This window comes from Corvus brachyrhynchos, unplaced genomic scaffold, assembly GCF_000691975.1.
Source record: "Corvus brachyrhynchos isolate BGI_N302 unplaced genomic scaffold, ASM69197v1 scaffold544, whole genome shotgun sequence".
In the NCBI taxonomy this organism is placed as follows: Eukaryota; Metazoa; Chordata; class Aves; order Passeriformes; family Corvidae; genus Corvus; species Corvus brachyrhynchos.
In genome coordinates this window covers 1247396-1255816 of record NW_008238325.1, presented here as the reverse complement: position 1 = coordinate 1255816, position 8421 = coordinate 1247396, and the positions used below count along the sequence as shown (strand labels likewise).

Genomic DNA, 8421 nt, shown 5'->3' with positions numbered 1-8421 from the left:
AAGAAGAATTAACTTCTTAAGAAATAATACCTGAAAAGCAATGCAAATAAACAACTTATTGAGAAAAAAATACTTTACCTGCGATGAGAATTATATCTGCTTCAATGAACCTGAACAGGTTCTTTTGTTGTTAATGCCTCCTGCCTAATCTAGTTGCTAATACCTGCTAATTCCATTTTTATCAGCTTGGAGGAAAAACCAAGCCCCATCATGAAAACGCTGCCTGTAGCCAAATAAACTCTCTGGTGACACATTTCAAACGGGTTACGTGAAGCCTCAAGCTTGGTGGAGATGAAAAGGAAATGGGAAAACTCTCTGAGAGTCACAAAGGGTCTCAGTGCTTAACAGCACTCAGGGAAGCAAAACTTTTGGGGTCTGGGATAGATTTTAAAGATGAAGGCCAGAGGATGATGTGCCCCACCCTCACAGCCAAGAATTCCTTCCCAATATCCCATCTATCCCTGCCCTCTGGCAGTTCGAAGCCATCCCCCCTTGTCCTGCCCTTCATGCCTTTGTAAAAGGTTTCTCTCCATCTCAAAGTTCTTTTCCAACCTTAATTCTGTTATTTTGTGATTTTAACCCTCATCCAATTCCTTCTTGGAGGTGAAAGAGAAATCTTTACCCACACGAACATCTACTGTCATTAAGAACTACATTCACTGCCTTTTCAGAGCCACTACAGAGCCAGGACTTTAAATCAGCTCTGATTCCTCCTGTTTCTCAAGGTGGAGCATGCAAGACATGGAATTTTGTCTTGGAAAGGGATGACCAGACCATGGACACCTCACCATTTAACTGTTTTTTATAATTGTTTTTTATTTCCAGAAAAACCTGCAGCTTTGGTGTTGACCCAGCCTGGACAGGCAGTTCTGGACAGGATTCTGCTGATTTCAGGTGAATGCTGCAATATAAATTCAGGGTTTATATTTTCTTTATCCTCTTCATTGATTTGCTTTACCACGTTCCAGGGAATTGCAATTACCTGCCGGAAGCACACGTCTGGGAATATTTCCTGGTGATCCAGTGCTATCTCCTTTCTTTTTTTTTCTGCTAATGCCAGGAGCTAAACCAAAGCTGGCCACTTCTAAAGGCAGTGCCTGTATTCCCTACCCACATGCCACAGTTTTAAGATCCCAAAGGAAGGGATGGTATGATCAATCCCAGTTTTACTCATCTTTTCCAAGCTCTGTGGAAATTCCTTTGGCATTTCCACAGCTGGGCAAGCTCTGCTTGTCTCAAACTGAGCTGAGGAATGACCCAGATCAGGCCTGAGCTACTTCTTGCAACAAACCACCCCAGTGTCTGCTCACAGAGGTGACTTGGCAGAAGGAATAACTCCCAAAGGATAGCAGGATTTTCCTGCAGGAAGGCTTCAGACCACCAAGACTGAGGGTTGAGGATATAAACCTGCATGTTATTGGCAGGAAGGTGACAGTGAGGTTTTGCTGAAATCACAGAGTCCCAACTTTTTCCCACTGTAGGAGATTCCTCTGCAATATTTTCTGTGCCATGGATTGGCAAGAAATAAAAATGGTGAGTGGGAAACCTAAGGAAGTCTGTGAGAAAGATGGAGAGAGACAATTTATGAGAGAATGGAGGGACGGGACAAGGGGGAATGGCTTCAAACTGACAGAGAGTAAGATTAGATGGGATATCAGGAGGAAATTGTTCCCTGGGAGGAGGTCCTGGCACAGGGTGCCCAGAGAAGCTGTGGCTTCTCCTGGATTCCTGGAAGTGTCCAAGGCCAGGCTGGACATTGGGGCTTGGAGCCACCTGGGACAGTGGGAGGTGTCCCTGCCCATGGCAGGGGGTGGGAGAAAATGATCATTAATATTCTTTTCAACCCAAACCATTGTGATTCTATGACCCAAGAAAAAAAATGTGAGGAAGACCTCAGGCCTTTCCTGACTCTCCCACAGGATGCCCTCACAGCCATTCAGAGCCACCACAGTTCATCTCCTAGAACATAAATTTACCACCAGTCCAAGCTGGCAGCTGTGTTTATAGCCTGCAATTACTGCAGGTCCCATAAATGTGGATGGAATGAAGTGTTAATACCTGTCTGTACGAGGAGTGCAACAGCACATCAGCACTGTTATTATGTGAAGGTAATTATTGACACAAGCCTTCAGCTGGATCTTAATGTATTTATTAATATTCCTCTTTATAATCATGTTGCTCTCCCATCATTATGATTTTATTCTTTATTCAGCTGCTAGATGATAACCTTGGAAAAGATACTTGTAATAATAAACTTGAGACATTGTTTTTAAATGTGGAATACATATTTAAAACATCTCTTATTAAGCCTTGCACTCATCAGCGTTGATTTTTCCCGGAAATAGAATTTCCCTCACCTGTGAGCACAGGAATAGGAGATGAAAAGGGGAGGGAACATTTTTTTACACAGTTCTCACTCAGCAAATTATTATATTATTCCATTTCCGTCATCCCTTCTAATCAGAAATGAAAGTGTACAGAGGTTGTTAACAGCTAAGTGCTGAAGGTTACAATAATTTCTTTGGATGTTTGACATGGAACAAAGGATTTAGGGTCAGATAAACACTCTTCCACAAACTAAATTAAGTCTTTTTGATGGATACCAGAGCCAAGGAAGCAAAAATCACAGAGTAAACTCCCCACAGTCAATAAACAATAAGTAACCTGTCAAGTGTGAGTGAAAAGGGGGGAAATTAGGCAATGTTGGGATCTACAAACTGGAGCAACAAGGCAGAACAGTGAGAAAATTAATGCCAACACCTCATAAAAATTACCAGTGGCTTCAGCTGAGTTTCTCACAAGTAAATGTCAACTGAGCCAGAGGCTGCAAACACCTCTGGAACTTGAATATTAAAATTATTTTGAAGGCAAATCCCTCAAATGCAGGGAGAAAGGTGCCAGACTCGGAAATTGAGTAAAGCATTAATGAGCAACAGCTGAGGAGAGGCAAACCCAGCCCTGGAGCTCTCCGTGCTGATGCTCCCAAGCCTGGGTTCAATTCCTCCCGTTTTGGGCAAATTGCTCGCTGATGGCTGGAGCTGAGCGGGTGGGACTCGGATGAGAGCAGGATGGGAATGCTCAGTGGGATCACCCAGCACGGTGGGGTTTGGGTGTGTTTACACTCCAGTAACCAAGCTAGGGTTTGGTTTCCAGCAGAGCATCCAGCAAGATTTAATTCTCATTAACTTCTCTGTTGACATAAACAAATCCTCACCAGGAATCCTCTCTAATTCCTATCTTGTTAAGGCAAGCTAGGACTCACAAAAAGCATTGCCTCCTGTTTCATCTGCTCGTTAGAAAGCTTTTATCACGCTTTAAAAATGCATTTCTCTATTTTCATCTGCATCATCCATCTTATTCCCAAAAAATGTATTTTTCCCTGGAAAACTCACATCATGACTGGTCCCAAACCCTGGTGAGAGCTGAGCAAAGACGTGGTTGAGACAATAAAGTGTAGCCAGAAATTTCCAGAGTGCAGGAGCTGCTCGTTCACCATTTAAATGCCTCAATCTCAGCCCCACTCAGACCCTTCTGTTTAATTGCCTTTTTTTTCTTTTCCAGGTTCTGTCCATTTTGCTGGATGAATCCAAAAGGGAAAGGGTCAAACAGCACCTTCTGTGCTCACTCTGGTCTTTGCTTTCTGGTAGGCTTGGCTGGGTGTGAACACTGCCAGAAAAGGCTGGGATTGAGTTTTTTCCACTTAAAGACTATTGTAATTAGGACTTGAGTGGCAGAAATGCCATAAAAATTATCCTAAACAAATAATAAATACCTGTTTTAACCCCACATCTACAGCAGGGTGAGTTAGAAGCCCAATTTTACCTTAATTCCTTCAGTACTGTGTCTTTAATTATTGTGGCCCAGCATCATTCCCACAATAATCAATCAGAATTGGAAATACAACCCCAATTCATCTGCTACAGTGGCTGCCACTTTTCACTTGTATTTCAGAATTTATACAACAGAACTCTCATAATACCTTCAAGGAAAAAAAAAAAAAAAAAGCAAGAAAAAGCAGGCAAGAAATAGATGTCTTGGTCTTTCATCTAAATTTAATGAGCAAAAGAGTTGCAGTGAAATTAGAGATGTGCTGAACTATCCAGAGGAGATTCCAAGCCATTATTAGCCTGCTCACCCTGCTACTTATCTTCAAACGCACACACCAGCAGCAGAAAGGATTTAGGTTACATTTTAGTAATCCAAATCTTGTAGGTACTGGGGTTTAGTGAAACTGGAGCACTCGTTACTATAATTTAGCTACAAAAAAAGCAGCATTTAGTGAAGTAAGAGATCTGGCTTTACAGCACAAAAGCAAGGGGAGTTTGGGGGCTGTGGCAGCGAGGTTGGAGTGTCAGTCTGGATTGCCAGGCTCAAAGCTGAATTTCCGTGGGTTTGGGGATTTGTCAAGTATTTAACAGTGTTGAAATGTAAACTTTTTTTCTTGATGTTCAAACCTCTGTAAAACAGCCTTTAAAGAAGGGAAAAAATACAGGAGGAAGAAGCAAAATCAGCAACACTGGTGTGGCTGTGCTTAGGAGCAAATCCCTTTCTTGTATGGCTGAAGTGGGAGCCAGACATCCCAGTTCCCTCCTAACCATGGATGAGGAGGAGCTGGGATCTTTCAGGGGAACTTTTGCCTCTCTCTGCCTCAGTTTCCTGGACCGGCACCTGCAGAGGCCTCTTTTTCTGGTGGTAAAACTGCAACTGAACTGAAATGAAGCCATATGAACATTGTGATAATGTGGCCTTGGGTGTCTGAATTTAATTGATCAAAACTAAGAACTGTGATGGAAAATTTAATTGGAAAAATCATTATCAGAGATACATAAAGTGCATCTATTTCTCTACTAATCTAAAGCCTCTAGTTCTCATTAATCCAACTTATTCTCATTACAACTCCTCTATTAATGGTGCTGTGTGGAAGGAGGAAGCATCACCGTGTGTAGCACAAATGTGCTGTGAAAATAACACTTGTGATGTGTGGAAATGTTGAGGATTGGGTTTAATTCTGTGCAATTCAACAAATTCTGGACAACAGCACATTTTAACAGTGGCTTTAACTGAGTGCAGCTCCTCCTTGCTCCGTGTCCCCTTGGCGGGGAGCTGGGAGCTGCTCAGCCACTGATTAACTCAGGCTACCACAGGGTCTCCCAATTAATAAAAATCATCATCCAGTGGTCCTGTCAGACGTGGAGCTGCATTTCTGATGGCAAATTCACTACCTGGGGCTCTCCCAGTTGCTGCTCTCCCTGTCCCATCACTCCTGCTTGCTGGGCTGGGCTGTGGAGACAGAGTTCACTCGTTGGTGGGATAAGTTCCTCTCATTTGAATTCGATATGGGCGACATCCCATTATTCATCTTCATCTAAATTCAGGTGAACATGCAATTAAAAGGGCTGTGATACGTCTAGATCCTCCACTGCCTCTAAATATCTGACTCTGCCACTGTTTGGAGCATGAGGGAATGTGAGAAACACTCACTGAGGGTAGGCAGGCAGTAATTGTTACAGAGGAGGGTAAAAAGCAGGAGAGAGGCTTTTGTTTTATTTCCACCAGGATAAACAAGTCCTCAGAGTGGGAAGAAATTACATGGAAATTATATCCCTGGGAGTGTTCAAGGCCAGGCTGGGTGGAGCAACCTGGTTTAGGGAGAAGCGTCCTTGCCCATGGCAGGGCTTGGAATTTGATGATATTTTAGATCCTTCCAACCCAAACCATTCTCTGGCTCCGAGATTTCATGATATGTGATAGATTTTGCACCATAACCATGCAAAACCAGGTTTTTTAAAATTATTTGTCACTGTTGATATAAAAACTACGTTGAGAATGTTCCAGAAATTGTGTCATAATTACTTTGGGAAGTTTTTTTCAGCTTTATATCCTAAAGACCTATTCCTCCAGTTTAAGATCTCATTGCTTGCCTGAGACTCAAGATTTATATCATTAATTCTCCAAAGTTAACCACTTTGGGTTCAGCAAAATCTGCTCTTAATTGAAGTTTGAGTAACTAATGGCACAATAAACCAGTTTATTATCCATAAATAGAGGGTTTTTTCTCCTGCTTCATGCGCTGTAATGAACCAGAGAGACAGGGTTATATTTCTTCCAGAGAAAATAGAATTTTGAGTATTTTTGGGCAGGTTGAAACTTGTGGAGAGGCAGAAACAGCCCTGAACATTCACTTCCTGGACCTTTAAGGCCTCTTTCTGTGTGAGAATTGGCTCAGTGGCTTCTAATTTGAAATCATTACTGTCAATTTTCTAACAGCAGCCAGCAAATATCACCCACATCAGCGTTTGCAGAAATCTTCCACGTATTTCCCAGCAAACCAGGAGTTTAATAAGCAATTAATTGCTGAAATGATGCAGAGCTATCTGCAATAAGCATTTAGAGGCATTGCAACAAATTCAATTCAGAAGAATAAAGAGGAGCTGGTGAATATTCCTAAATGGACCTGTTTAAAAAATAATCAAAATAAAAACGATTAAAAGCCGGAGAGAGAGATTATTTGTAGGAGGTCCAGAGTGAGAGTGAAAAGGGCAAGCTGCCACTTTTTCAAGTTGAATTTTAGAACCCTCACTTGTAAACTTTCTGCACCTGAATAAACTGAAAATTAAGCCACAGGGAAGCATTTTGGGAGTGAGGTGCAGAATCCCACTGCAGCTCCCTCTGCTCTGGAGGCATTCCCAGGTCATTCCCACGGAGGCCAAAGGATAATTCCTGAGCTACTTGAAAACAAATTACTCACAACAGGCAACTTATCAAGTATTTATGTGTTAGGGCAGTCTCTGCAGGTGATATTTTCATTAGAACATTTTTTTATGTGCTAGATTATGGATTAAACCTTTTGGGATCTGCATGCCAAGGAATTGGGATGGAGACGACAATGTTAGACATGACTTAGAAGGCCCAAATTAATAAATTAATACAGTTTTAGAAAGAAATTGCACCTGGGAAGGACCAACTGATGCCCACTGGATGCAGGACATGTGCTGCCCCTGGAATATCCTCTCTGGATCCAGGCACTGGGAGAGGAAACCACTGTCACCTTTTTCCTCTTCTGTCTGCAATATTACAGACATTTATCCAAATGATGAGCTAAGGAAGTTTCCAGCAGAGCTTTGCAGGCTCAGGTGTGGACAGGAGGTGTTTCTATGTTCTTTGTTTTCAGTTTACCCTAAAGAAATAAATCCCATTTTTCTCCCCCTGCAGCTGAAAAGAGCCCCTGAATTCCAGCAAAGTTGTTCCTTTGCAATAAATCCATGGACTTATAAATCTTTCCTGGTCTTGCTTGAGAAATTTTACTCTGAAATACTTTTTTATTTCTTCCAAAGTGTGTGTTTGCCTCTCACTGCTCAGCCTTTGCTCCATGAGTAGCTGCTACCTTTAGTTCCTACACAGCTTGTTAGGAAGCAGGAAAACTCTGATTGCTTCCAGTTTGCCACGAAAGAATGGAAAGTATCCCCTGATAATCCTAAAGTGGTCTTAAAGTGTTGGCTTGCAAATATTCCTGCTCAAATCCAACTGCCCTCAACTGGGTTTATCAGCAGTGACTGCTCTGCCAGCCCGCTCTGCAGTGGGGATTTGGAAAAGAAAGCCCAAGTGTTTAAAATAAACCCTCTGGAAAGGTTTGGAATGGGCTCAGACACGGTGGGAATGCTCAGAAGCTTTAGAGCTGAAGGCAAGATTCTCACCGAACCCATTAGATCCTGGCTGGTGGAAATTGCTGTGGTCCTTAGCACCACTTGTGGTTCTGGAAAGTTCATTAAAATTAAGGCTTTGTCTAATTGAGCAGCTGATATCCATCTCTTTGTTTCAGTTTGTCCCCTATTCACCTGGCTTTAAACACAAGGTTTTGCTTGGAAGCTCTTGGTGATAATCTGAATATTTCTCCTCATGTCTCTGCCTGTATTTATCTGATCTTCCGCTAAATCCTTCAGGACTGAATCTCCTGAATCCATTATCCAGGCTGCACTTGTGGAATCCAATTCAATAATTCAATACTACTCCAAAAAAAAAAAAAAAAAAAAAAAAAAAAAAAATTAACCTGTTTTTAGAAGCTCAGTTCCTCATTCAGCTTTTTCCGTACAACCGACTGCAGCTGGGGATCATTTTTCATATTTCCCTATCAGTGTTTTATCAGTGCTTTCAGTTTGGGATGTTAATTGAACTGAATTAATTCTTACCAACACACTGGGAGGAAAATGATCAAAATTACGCCCAGAGTTTTAAAAACTCTGGTGCCTCTCTAATTATTGACATTTTTAATGGATTTTTTTTTTTTAGATACAATATTTGACCTCTAACCTACAAAGTGGGGGATTCATGTGAGACAAGAAAATATAATTTCATGATACAGCAGCAAAACGAGACTGATGTTTTATTAGAAGTGTTTGCACATGAAATGTGCTATGAAAGTTA

At 41.7% G+C, this 8421-nt stretch overlaps 1 long non-coding RNA gene across 1 annotated transcript; it reads left to right on the top strand.

The window, feature by feature from the left end:
- The first annotated feature begins 621 nt into the window (after positions 1 to 621).
- On the top strand, positions 622 to 4004 carry LOC108446786. The gene is made up of 2 exons (XR_001862091.1): positions 622 to 894; positions 3562 to 4004. It is a non-coding gene; the product is annotated as an uncharacterized LOC108446786 (long non-coding RNA).
- Positions 4005 to 8421: the final 4417 nt, after the last annotated feature.